General features: G+C 31.4%; 1 protein-coding gene across 1 annotated transcript in view; it reads left to right on the plus strand.

The window, feature by feature from the left end:
* Positions 1–3,494: 3,494 nt before the first annotated feature.
* Positions 3,495–14,573, plus strand: part of LOC116775343 (unconventional myosin-XV) — a 56,910-nt gene continuing 45,831 nt past the window's right edge. Inside the window, exon 1 of the mRNA XM_032668236.2 lies at positions 3,495–3,670. The gene's annotated coding sequence lies outside the window, so the exon portion shown is untranslated. The remainder of the gene's footprint in view (positions 3,671–14,573) is intronic.

Raw genomic sequence — 14,573 nt, forward strand, 5'->3', positions numbered from 1 at the left:
TCAAAATAAGTTAAAAATGTTGCTAGAGTAGGGTTTTTATTTTACGAGTGAATTTCAAGATATTACAGATGACATCTCTATTGAACTTTTATAAAAAAAGTTTATATATTTATGTAAATTTGAGTTTTATAATGTGGAGTTTTTGTAATAATTTTATCAATATAAATCCTGAAATCCTACCTATATTTCATAATATGTATACGAAAAAACTGTTATTTAGATCTTACTACTTATCAATTTTATTCTAAAAAAATATCATATGTCGTCTAGCCAATAGGATTCTAATTCTCCGGACATGTTTGAGAAGTGAATGGCATGAATTAAGGATTTTATTTAGATAGTTGAAGTTGCGGGAAGATATTCACTCTTCACTCTCATAGTTTTTAATTTTTGACTTAAAGAGATAAGGCACTATAACAAAATATTGGTACAAAGGACGATGGAATGGCATCGCATCACCTTCTTTCCTGTCTTTTACTCAAATATTTTTATAAAATACTTGTGTTATTTACTAAACAACAATATTTCTTATATAATTTTGAATATAACAGTTTCTCGTACTAATATTTTCTATATATAATTCCATCTCAAAATCTATTTTAGACTAGCTATGACCCGCCACTAATTTTACGTAAAAAAAACAAAAAACAATAAAAAAAAATTTAAGCGCCGCATACGCCGCCTCCATCTTTCTTTAAGTTCAGGATTCGAGATCGGGATAAAAAGTAACCTAAGGTACCCTTTATTACATCAGCTACCTGCCAATAAGTTTTTTCAAAATCGGTTCAGCCATTTCAGAGATAAGCCGCAACAAACAGAAAGACCGACAAAAATTGTAAAAATGTAATTTTTGTGTATGTACCGTGTATATATTTATATACATATAGTAAAGAACGGTAAATTCAATAATACAAACAGACACTAAAATTTTATTTCTATGTAGATATGCATATATGTATTGATATGCCATGGGTCTGAAATACTCTTGAAAAATTTTGCTCAGGAGAAACGTAAATCATTTATAACACAGATAGGAGAGTAGGAGATACACGTAAAGTAGTTACTTTTTAAAAAGCAATGACACAAAGTTTCCTTTAATATCAGAATTCAGGCAGTTTAAATACTTAAATTGAGAAATTTAATGTTTTGCATTGCTCAACAATACTATCTTACTTTAAATTTACTTTGTATCTAATTTTATTTACGAAAGACTTTATAGTTAAACAATATATCCACTCCCTATGACACCAACGGTATTGATAGCAGTGGACTCATATGAGATTAAAATATTGTGACTTCAAGCAATCTATAGGGTTTTCCATTAAGGGCGCTTGATCGTGCAGAACTTCCATCGTAGCGTGTGCTGTGTGGCACGTAGCGCCGTCCTATTGAAACCACATGTTGTCCAGATCCATATTCTCGATTTCAGGCCAAAAGAAGTTGGTTATCATCGACCGGTATCGCTCACCATTGACGGTGACGGCCACACCATTATCGTTTTCGAAAAAATACGGACCAATCACGCCTCCGGCCCAAAATCCGCACCAAACAGTCACTTTCTGCGGGTGCATTGCCACTTGGTGAACCTCGTGTGGATTGGTCTCGTCCCAAATACGGCAATTTTGCTTGTTGACATAGCCATTCATCCAAAAATGCGCCTCGTCGCTGAAGATGATTTTTTTGCCAAAATCGGCGTCAACTTCCAACTGCTCTAATGCCCAGTCAGCGAACACACGGCGCTGTCTATGGTCATTAACCTTGAGCTCTTGGGTCAGCTGGATCTTGTACGGGTGCAGGCTCAAGTCACAACGCAAAATTCGCCAAGTTGTCGTCTGCGAAAGGCCGAGTTCCTGTGCGCGACGCGGAATTGACTGCCGCGGGTTTTCGAGGACACTGTCGCGCACAGCGGCGATATTCTCGGCAGATCTCGCGTTACGTTGACGCACGGGAACCGGCTGATTGTTAACTGACACGGTTGACTCGAATTTGTCCACCAATCGACGGATAGTCGACTCGGCAGGACGATCATCGCGACCGTAAAACGGGCGAAGTGCGCGGAACGTTGCTCGAACTGAAGACCCATTTTCATAAAACAATTTTATGATTTGCACGTGCTGCTCGACACCTGCCATGGTGGTTTGGGAGGACGGAATGAATATAACACACTGCATTTGACAGCTGTCACTCAAACAACATGGCCGCAATCAGCTGTCAAAGTTCAAGCGTCCCTATTGGAAAACCCCATATGTATGAAATTTGTCGCAGTGTTAGACATATTAATTTCCCACTAATACTATATTATAACATAATGTAATTAGACCATATTAAAAACTAACCAATAAACGTCAAAAAGAACTGTCAAACTTTAAAAATTAAAATGGCTCTCGTCACCTTTTGGAAATCATTAAAAACGCCGAGATTTTGTAATTATGATTATTATATTGTAATTATTACATAAAAAAATAGTTTCGTTATACATTGCTTGCTGTTCACTAAATGACTCGATAAGACTTATTGATAAAATTACTGCTATCCAGGCATGTCTAATATTACGTAAGAATAGGTTTAAGAAATATGCTAGCTTGAGTTATTCAGACGTTCATGGTTATTGAGATTTTGATCTGAAATTCATAACATCGCTTACCAGTGGTTTTGCATCAAACTAAATACAGACATTTGTTTTTCTATAATGGATCTTCGCAAGTGATATTTTCAACATAAGTAATTGAAAGCAAAATAGAAAATATTAAGTTTAACGTAATAACGAAATGTAAGGGTGGAATATAGAGACCTAATTTATCATGTGGAATAGACCTCATAACAGTAGCGAGTATATTACATGGGTATATAATTTACATGGAATTTCAGGAAGTAATTAAATATTTACGTACATATTTCTTAAAAAGCGAGTAGATTATGTGATGCGGGTAAGTGAAAAAAGAGTCAAATTTTACCTAAGCTTGTAAACTATTTGACATTTTCGCGTACTGGTAAAAAATCGAGGATAATGTAAGAAAATGCGAGTAACTTAATATGGTTGATTCGACGTGCGATATATTCACCGTGTTTTATATTAAATTATGAGAAAGGCTTCTTGTCAGTGAGTAGTAGTTCAATCAATGTCTATTAAATACACTCTATTTAGTTAAGTAGTGTGACCTAATTTTGGTTCCGGAATTAACGGCTAAATGTATCCGATATTTAATTACCTCTTGATGAAAATAATTCTCAGTATACAAACTTCTTTGTAAATTTATAAGAATAATACCTCCTTCGTCTCGATCGATTAGCGAATATTAAATCTATATTTTTCAATGACCGTCATAACATTTTACCCGTGTTATGTGTATGAATAACGGGGCTACCTACCTATAGCGTTTAAATTATACATCCCTGTCTAACGAATACGTTCCTTTAAAGTTAGAGCGAGACGTGAACGGTAACATTACAACTATCGGAATGCGGTGCGTTCGCGCAACCTCAACACAAGTCACAACCAGTCTTCCATTCGTCCGCGACTGAGTCGTTTGTATCGCAGACGGCGTCTTTACGAAAATATGTGTGAAATTTGTTACAACAGTGTATATTGATAAGTGTTTTGTGACGTGTTTTAAGTTATTGTTATGAAGTGTAGCTGACGGAGCGCTAGGAACGCCGCGTCGACATACCTGTAAGTCATTTAGCGTACGTGTCGCTGACGTTTACATTTAAGTCCTGGAAGTCCTTGTCAGGTGACTGTACCTTCTATAATACAACGGAGGTACTGAATACGGCATTTATATATTATTTTATTGAGCAACCCCTGATTTTTATATCGAACCTTAATCGCTCCAATTCGTGGCTGATTATCTTATTTAATTATTACTATTTCTTTTTATAGACGATTTTTTTTTATATTCTAATAAACTTTACCCGCTTTTGAACACCAAAAAGTTTATATTACACATTAATATAAACCTACCTACAAATCTTATTTATTTATGTTCGCTAAACATTCAAATGAAGGTGATGTTAAAACACAACAAGTGATATACAAGTATTGTGTTTCATATTTGCTTAAAATACTTTTTAAGTAGTTTGTTTATAAAGGCGTCGAATACTTCGAGCCTTACAGCAAATATCCTTTAATTACATGCCAAACCAAAAAGGTTTCATTTTTAAGCTGTATGAGATAAACATTATAAAATAATTAATTTGTTGTCTGAACAGATGACGTAATTTCATTCAGTGTATTGAATTCTAAATAATTATTTAATTAATGAGCCATTTCTAAATCAAAATAATTAAATGAAATATCAAAGCCGTTAGAAACTAAGTTTCGTCATGGCTGTATTATTATGAACTGTTCTAAAAAAATATTACGCCGTCTGAATTGCGGCTTATTATATAATAATTATTAAAATGTTTCTTTACGAGTTTTACACTTTGAGATTATATGATTATAATGTTGATAGTTTTAAGTCAGCGAGTAACATTATATGTTGAGAGTCCTATCTAATATAATGAGGAAACTAGCCCATTACTCAGTATAATTTAATTTATAAATTACAAACTTTAAAAAAAATTGCACTTGAAAATTATTCCGTTATTAAAATATTGGGATGCGTGCATTTGAAATGGAATCGAATTTATATGACAATAAAATGTCACGATTGTTAAAAACCTCTACAGACTATAGAAGGTTACTTGAGAATTAATTATAATTCTATAATCATCAATAATTATTCACAATCAAACAACGCTATTAACCTTTTCTGACAGACGCAAAGATCACGACCTCCAGCCAAAAAATCGAAGTGAATAAGTCTATAATTAATTTCGAATGGAATACGGAAATGACGTTTCATTAAAAAATACTTATAATTTATCAAATATATTTTAATTTCATATAGTGGAATGAATGGAGTTTATACAAAATAAAATAACAAAAAATTTGAGGTATAAAGATTTGGTGGAAATCTAAAAAAAATAATATAACAATCTTGACGTCTTGCAACACTACTAATGTTTATAAAAAAAGAAATTAGGACTTCTTTTCAGGAGAAGAAAGACAAATGAGAGTGTATTTAAACAAATATTATTTTAGTTTTTTGTCCTTGTAGGTACATGGGATTTTGACAAAAAGAATTTTGAATGATTGTAATTTCCAAGAGTAAGTCATTGTCACATTCAAGATTTGTGAATAAAAGAGCAGCTTTAGAAAAAAGGGAACTTATGTTGTAATTTATTAACAGCAATTATACCGGTGTTCTGAAGGTGAGACGTAATAATGACATCATTCACTCATTGAATATCTGTCGACTCATGACGGATGGGTTTGAGAATACGAACAACAATAATTTTTATACAAATGTCAAACTGTTATTATTTATCTGTGTCAAATGTCAAAGAAATAAAAACAGATTATATTTAATTTTCTCTCGGCTTTTCAATGTAGTTTTTATACATTTCAAATATTTTTTCATTTATACTTAAATAAATTTAATCACTCAAAAGATAAACGAACACACTTTATATCCATAATAGAAATTGTGGATATATTTTTCCCATTTAAAAAATAAGAACGTCTACGTATATCCACGTGTTAATTAAGGCTGTTTTAAATCATAAATGTTATAATGTAAAAGATTTTCAAGATTTTTCACTGAGCGATTAACTGACGCCTCGGATAATGTATCGGAGAAATCAGACGGAACAGTTTTCTATCACTCATACAGCTTTCTACCAAATATCACGACATGATACTCACTTACGTTTTATGTAACTTACGTAAAAATTTCATTAATATTTCACACAAACTTCATATAGTCGTGTTTTTGTTTAAAAAATATATATTGGTAAAAAATCGTCCTTTGTAGTTAGTTACCTTCATACTTGCTTCATTTATTTTCCTGTACAATATTCTTAACAAATTATATTATTGTTACTATTAAAGATTTTCATTAAGTTATGGATCATTCATAAGTTTTCCTTAATATTTTTTCACCCTTAACATAGTGACTTACTCCATTGTAAATGCACCTTAGTGATGCGGCCATGTTGAGTAACATGACTTTGACACTACAACGAATCATTGTATTAACGTTTAATGACAGTTGTTTTTAGACTAAAATATATAAGTTTCTATGCACAAACTCCTTCGTGTTATCTCCACATGGTACTCAAGATTATAATTCGTCCAACAAATAACAACATTGACATTGGCAAAATATTCCACGATTCCAGTGCGACTGAAGCCACAACATAAAAAAATCTATGTAACCAAGATTCATTTGTAAACATTCCATATTTTATTAAGCATTATTATAATATTTATTGCTATGACAGCCCATTTTAAGTCATGACTGTCATGCAGCTCATGGCAGTGAACAATATCGTGTTTATTGTTTAATATCAGACAGTATTTTATTTGTTTTAAAATAAATTATTTAACATTTCACTCGTTCTTTACGTTACTATTAAGGACAAGTAATATTTTTTTTTAGTTATTCTAAAAAAAACACATATTTCAACAACCAAATCTCCAAAACTAAGTAAAAAAACTTCTAGCATACGACCTTTGTAATATTGTCTAACGTTACTTATAAAGGAAATTATTAAATTGTATAAAATCTAATTTCAATTGTACATTAAATCAACAAAATCCTCCTCACCCTTAAATCAACAAGCCTTTTTTATTTAATTTAAATTATACCTGAAATCTTCAACTTTATCACTAAACTTGTGGTGTTATATTAAATCACTCACCTTATAAATTCTTTCACGTTTTCATCCAAATAAGTGAAAAGTATCTCCATCAAGGATGTACTGGCTGTATAATGGAGATACAGTCAGCAATTTAATTAAAATTTAAAAATTTCTATATTCAGAAAATTTTACGTCAGACGTTTGCCAAAAAAAAAAATCCGATATATTCTATTATTATTTCTGTTAACTACATTTTTATATAAATTAATATAAAAAAAAATATATTTGTTTTCTAATCGTACTTAATTAGAATTCAACTCATGTATCGATTCAGAGACTTGCAAACACTTTTCCGGACGAATCATTTGAATAGCAGCAACGTTTGGTATGTAGTCTACATTTATAGGTTAACTAAATACACCACTCTGCTGTAAATACTTTTATTAAGTCGCAAAACTTTTAAAATATATACTATTATAGAGATTTAAGTTTTGTTATTGTAACATGTTTTAGAACTAAGTTGACGTTAAATAACTAAATATGAATATAAATCTGAGACGTTTCATAACATCGGCTGTTTACTGACCGATGTAATATGACGCTAATCAAGATATAAAAATTTAAAAGCGAGAATCAAAACGTATTCAAGTGAAAATGTAAACATGTATAGGTATCACTTTACACAAGTGTCCGTCATTGTTGTATGTAGTAATTTCGGTCAATAAACAACTTTTCCTTGGACGCCGCGCCTCCGTCACAAAAGACGAAATGTCAAACGAAAGCTGTCGGCTTTCTCATACCATTGAGAATCGGCCCAGATGCGTGGGTGACATCTTAATGAGACTTACTCGTTAATACATACAACGCTGAGACAATCGACAATCGAACAATGAAACGAATACTTGATCCTAAAGTTTATACTGAAATAAACATCATTTAGGACCAAAAAGATTATATTTTAGTAAAAAGATTGTATGTTGCTCTAAGGAGACAAAAGACTAAAGAGGTTTTAATCGTAACCAAGAAGTTTCTATCCTAAACTTGTTCACCTATCTCTATGGTATAATCTACTCATTTCTCATATTCTTTTGGGGTCTGTGAACTTTGAGGCCTACTTATGAGTGGTGTTCACACGTCACTGTGGGCAGCGGTACGAAACAGGTGACCGCAGCCACGGTCAAGGTACTTGCCTACTGGCGCATGGATTGACGAGGAAATACATGGAATTCTACACGATTACACTGGATTTAAACCACACATGTGTATTCAGGTACTATTAATCCAGATTTTGAGGATAATTCATATACATTTTCGTTGTATCAATTAATATTCTCAACATTAGTAACTTATCTTATCTGATTCCGTTGAAGACAAAAAATCTATTTCAGAATTCCTATATATTTTCAAAGAAATACTTACAATGCTTACATTGGAGTAAAAAAGCGAAACTTAAAATTAATATTCCCCAACAAATGTTAATATGTATTGAGTATGCAATTCTGATGCTAGCAAAATTACGCTCATCATATAACTTAATTCCGTTTCGAACTTGATTAGCGCAGAAAATTATTCCTCAAAAACATAATATTTAATAACTGTTTTCTCGTACAATGTCCCACTTACAAAATTTGACCATAAGGGCGCAGTTTTGACAAGAAATTTGTGTTTATTGCGGAAGGTGAAAACCGAATGTCAGAACAGGTTCTCACTTAACCCGAAATACAAAATACAAAACCTTACGGTTTATTACTGAGGACAAAATATACAGAAAACTCGACAGCAACTTCACAATGACTATGAGTAATATTAAAAGATTATAAAATTATAAATTTAACAATAAAACCTCTGTGGTTGTATCACGTTACGCTGTCGTACACGTGACGAGATCTCTTCGCTTCTATTTACATAACCAGTTGTTTTAAATAAACTAACATTTGTAGGTTAAGTAGAATTAACACTAGCTGGTCCACGCCATATGACATTGGGGATTTATTTGGCAAGGCGTTCTTCTATCGACAAACCAGCGAAATACTAGCTTTGGAACAATAGTTACCAACCTCTTACCACAAACAACTTTCAATCTTTTATTTATTTCGTTGGACGCTATGTCTATTTACCAAAACTTGTTAAATCCCAGGATTAGATCAGGCAAATTTGTTTTTGTTTATATGTTTGTTCACTGATAGGTAAAGTCAAAGCAACATCTTAGTTAAATTGTGAAACGAAACAGAAAGACAAAGTAACTTTCGCATTCGCGTTATTAGTATGTGTTATGTAATATTTATATCTTGGGAATAAAATAGAAACCTTAATTGAAAAAAAAAAAATCTAAATTAAAGTTTTTTATTGCATTATATTATATATTGTAAAAAATATATATCGATATAGAGATAAATCGATTTCCTTCGATTTGTAGTTGTCGAAACGTTGATCGAACGAGAAATTAATCAAATAATCGAATATCAATTATTAACGCGTGTGTATTTTTATGAATGTATTAAACCATATATGCGTATTCTTAGTTACAAGACATATTTCTGATTATTCGGATGTAATCGCGTGTCTTTTCCTATCAATACGCGAGGAACACGCTCTCGCTTCTTAATTATAACACGCACGAAGGTAACAAGTTGGAAAGAGATTTACAAGGATATAGTATTTATGGAAGTCGTTGTTGTTTATTTCCTTGTATGTTATTTGTCGAAAATTACTTTTTTTATCGGAGCTTCAATACTTACGTCCATCTCAATGTTTTTGCGGCGGATTTCACTTAGTTTTAGAATTATTTCAGTTAATATTTTATTTTACTTCCAATTTGTCTATGTATGTATATTACTTTGCCTTTTAATTACGTCGCTCGTTCAAGTTGTGTATTATATAAGTGTATAATTTGTGACAATGCCTTCTTTTGCAGTAGTAATGAAGTCGTTACAATATAAAATAAAAACTGTTACGCAGTTACGAGTAGAAAGTGCGAGAACACGTATTTTCTAATTTTAAACTAAGTTTGTTAGCGAAAAAACAACTTAACGTATAGATTGTTTTCTGACTGTTACTTTTTTGTCGGTTAAAATAAAAATTCTTTTGAGATTATGTTATATAAACCATATTAAACACTTTTTTCGTTTATATGGAAAATAATTTGTTAATAATAAAAAACTATACAATTAAAAAAACTTCTTGCTGTCCATGTTGTTTTCAAATTTAGAAATTACTTGAGATGTGTAACGTCTAGTGATGTTACTTTCATCGAATATCGTAACAATGTCATATCGTTTTTGTATAATTTTATCGATAGTCCGCTAGCTAGCTTAATTCAATCCTTGTTATTATCGTACTACTATTTAGTTTAGTAACGTTTATATATTATATGTCGACGTATCAAATGATTTTGTTTACGTCTCTTATTTCCTGAGTGTATCCATTCGATGTGTTGGGAGTGCCGTTAACTTTCTTTCAACTTATATTTCTCGGAACTACAAGAAACTATATCGCTTAGAAAAAATACATTTTTACATGTCAAATAAACCTTTTTAATAGGTGTTGCCAGAACTAGTCCATTCCTTTATATTAGAAAATGTTTACTTAGTAATTTTTCAATTAAAATCTGGCAACTCGCACGTATACTTTCGGATTTACTTGAAGAATTTGCTTTTACTACAGATGCAAATATTAGCCATATTTCAAGTTAAGCCTTTGGGCTATGCATGAAGATGTGTGTGTGTTTGTATATATACATGCGTGAGTGCCAGCTGTTTCGTGTTTGGTACAACATCCGTAGAATGCTCTTAACAAACATCGCACTCTCTTGTAAGGAACTTTCCAGCGCACAATGAGAGGGAAACAGGTTTTTCTGTTTACACAACTGTCCTTCCTGCATCGACTGTCACACAATAAGGCTTCATTAGTAACTAAAATGTATGACGCTTTGTCTCATCTTTATGATTGTCGTGTTAAAGGCAATGCTTTAGTTAACGAGAACGTTAAGTATTGCTTTCTGTTAAATGTTACATTTGTTTCCTGTGAATGTTAACGAGATTATAGTTCTTTAACTAAATAAATAATTTATTATTATTTTATAATTACGATCCATTGATGACCAAGAAGTTTTCTTCAAGGAATTACTTGCTTTAATAAGGATAAGTTAAAGTTATAAGTTCTGAAAACGACTCCTTCGATGTGCCCACCATTCACCATTATGTGTCTTGCAACGCAAACATCTGTTTTAAAACAAATTCATCTCTGGTCTGTGAATATTCAATTGCAGTTATTAGTAAACTCATAAAAGTATCTAACATGAATATTGAAGATGATAGTTTACTTTAAAACCTCCCTCACCATATGATTAAATCTCGTTGTTCAAAAACTACTAGTATGCTGCAAGTGACTACAAAAGTGTTTTATTTTCAACATTTATATAAACTATTTCACACATTAACAAACTGCCAATGAACAAAGAACAAGAATGTCAAGAATGAAAATGATTTTGTTTATGAAAAACTTGAAAAAGTGTTTGCTTTTAATTTGGCTTTAAGTACTATCATTGTTTTAATAACCAAGTCGTTCGACCTCCTTATAATTTATTTTTACGCTCATTTAAACATTTATTATGTTTGATGGTGTGAAATTAAAAAAAAATTAATGAACTATTGAGACGGATCAAGACTAAAACATTAATGACATAATGAGATCTAAGACTTTCGCGAGTTTTATTCATTTAAACGAAACTAATATATTTTCGGATATACTACGCGGATTTTATTATTTTAAAACTAAATAAACTACACCGTGATCACGGTTGCTGAAAAGTAACCGAAACGTCGGGATTATGTAGTTTTAAAATAATAAAATCCGCGTAGTATATCCGAAATATATTAGTTTCATTTAAACATTAATGACAAGGAGCGAGACAGAAATACAAGTGACTTTAATTGCAAAATATGAAATATTTAAAAAATATATTTTTCCGATACACATTTACATATATATGACTGGAGAGGTTACATATTATGATAAAAATTAATTTTTATGTCACATAGTTTAACATGTTTAAATATGTAGGCACTTGCGTACATGTCTTTCTTACCACGCTATAGATTCTAAATATATTTTTTTTAAGATAAAATCGTATTATCGCCACGAGTCTATAAAATACTACATAAAATGACTTTCATCTCACGTCACATTTCAAGGTTTCGCGTTTTTCAATAATTTTGCAACATTTGATTTTTAACGCGCCACATATAATCAAGTTGTGACATTGACAGTATCGAATGTGATATTGTGACATTTCTAAACGTGTCATTTTGGCGTTTCTAAACGTGTTTTAAAGATGTCTTATCTATTTATATGACACTGTTTACTTATAATAATAATTCGTCCAACAAATAAAAACGTTGAAATCGGTAAAATATCGCACGATTCCAGCGCGGATGAGGCCGTACCTTAGAAAAAACTATTACTAATTCTCGCTATTACTGCGTAGAAATATTACCCCATCTGACGAAAAGATTAATAGTTGGTATAATTAAATAACAGATCGACAAAATTTATTAGAAATTTCTAATTTCACTTGATAGTTTCGACGACTTCTTTTTCATAGTTTCCATTAAAAGGGAAAATGTAAATATCTTTCAACAATATTACTATAATGGACTGTCTGTTGTCTGAAATGTTCATGAAAGGACAGAGGTCATTTAGAGCCAATGTTAAAGCTATCATTGTAATTGAGTATTGTGTGTTTAATGACTCCCACGTCCATTGTCTATCGTGGATTCGGAATTACATCACGCTGGGTTTAGTCTTATATAAAACTAGATGACATGACCTCAACACCTCATGTCCTTTGACCTCGCGAAATATATGTTGACGAATCTCCAACAACGTAACACATTTAAATAGAACGAATTATTTATTCTAAATTATTTAAATTAAATGTCTGTGTGATGTCAAAATTAATTATGTATAATAAAATCATGACACATTATATACAACGTGAAAAAAATACACACCTTCGTTTGTCTCTTTCCAACGCTGAATTTAAATGTACTGTTTCTTTTCTTTTTCTACTTTAACCGTTCGATGTATATCAAACAATTTTATAAGACAAATATTGAAAGTATTGACAAATAATTATGTAATGGACTGCCAGGGATTCGGGCTGTGTGCCTTCTTTGTTTCCTTGCTCGTAAATCTTGGAAAAGTTTAAGGCATGAGCGAACAACCTTACACTAGGTTACTGCGTGTGCTATTTATAGCTTCAATGCCTTTTCCGATCAGGCGGGATAAAAGTCAATCTCTATTCAGTCTGAAATAAATTAACCAAGCATTCTATTGCATCATTTCTATGAAAAAAAAAATGAAAGTCGATTTTTCGTCTGCTATCAAGAACCGAGATGAATGAGTCGTATTTTGTTATACGGCCCATTAATTATAACAAAGCATCGTTTATATACAAACAATGGGGGGTTCACACGTTGGTCTCATACCCGAAATTAATTTCCAAGGTCTTATCTAGGATAAGGCAACGTTTTCTCGCTGGATTTCATCTATTATATCTATGTCATGAGCCGGACATATTACGTAATATTATATGTACTTTCAATAACTTATAACATAGACCGACTTCTACTTATCACTAATATGTTTTGACAGTTTGAAAAAATATCGTCCGCGCATTGAAGTTTAAACGACTGAATTAAAATAAAAAGATAGGTTAAATCTTTGATTGAAAAAAAAATTGCTTAACCGACTCGAACCGTTTAAGGGCTGCGAATGCTAGTAATTTGTTTGGGAATAGAAGAATAACTTTCTCTTAACTATAGTCGCTCCCTGTGTTTGTTCATTTTCATCGCTATATGTTATTTTATTCTGCTATTATGTGATGTCATTTATTTTGAACTCACCATCATATATTTTGTTGATGACCATGACTTCGGTTCGAGTAAGAGCTGTAAAGTATTTGTAGTCTAAGTTTAGTGTATAAAGACGGATCGGAACTTTAAAATATTATATAACAGCCAAATCTTCTAATATTATTATGAACATATATATAGTTTTCTTTTAACTTTAATACAGGTAAGGTTATTTTTAAACCTTTCATTTTTCTGATCTTATTACTTTACTAGTATTTGTTTTGGATTTTGTCCTCGTGTGTTATATTTGTATCTGATAGATATATAAAGTGTATCCAGTGTGTTAAGCCATCGGCAGTGACATTCATAGTGTATGTCACGTCACGTAATACACAATAAAACTGTTATGACGTGATCCTGTGTTAATTTCAGTAGTTAGCTTATATCGTTTTCTAAAACCTAGGCTACAGTATTGTAAAATTTTTATCATAATCGATTAAGTAGTTATGTGCAAAACAGCAATATTTTCCCATACCTTCATATATCCTCACTAACGTAAGCATTCACAATGTTAGTACAATTCATAATATTCGTAGAATAACCGTTCTCCATTCATTAGGACCAGGTAAACATTACTTATTGCAAGTATATTTTTACTTTACTCAACGAAACACCTTTTTTTTTATTTCATAATTCTTTATAAAAATCGCTGGTTTTTGATAAATGCTTGTAGTTTTAAAACATTCAATGTCATTATATAATGATTATGTTGTTAATTCGTACATATACCTCTACATTATAGCACCATATCTAATTACTCTGATACACCATAAACATCTATTATTACGTTAGACGAATGTTTTTTATATGTTAAGTTTTATACGAAAACTTAATATTTCCAGCCGATTTCAATAAATAGGTCTTATGCGTGTTTGATTTATCTGTTTTGATTCCGTAGATTTCTTTTTGTTGCTACAATAAAAAACAAATTTTTCACAAAGAAACATATTCTACGATTAATTTATGCTTGTT

This window comes from Danaus plexippus, chromosome 8 (genome assembly GCF_018135715.1).
Source record: "Danaus plexippus chromosome 8, MEX_DaPlex, whole genome shotgun sequence".
NCBI lineage: Eukaryota > Metazoa > Arthropoda > Insecta > Lepidoptera > Nymphalidae > Danaus > Danaus plexippus.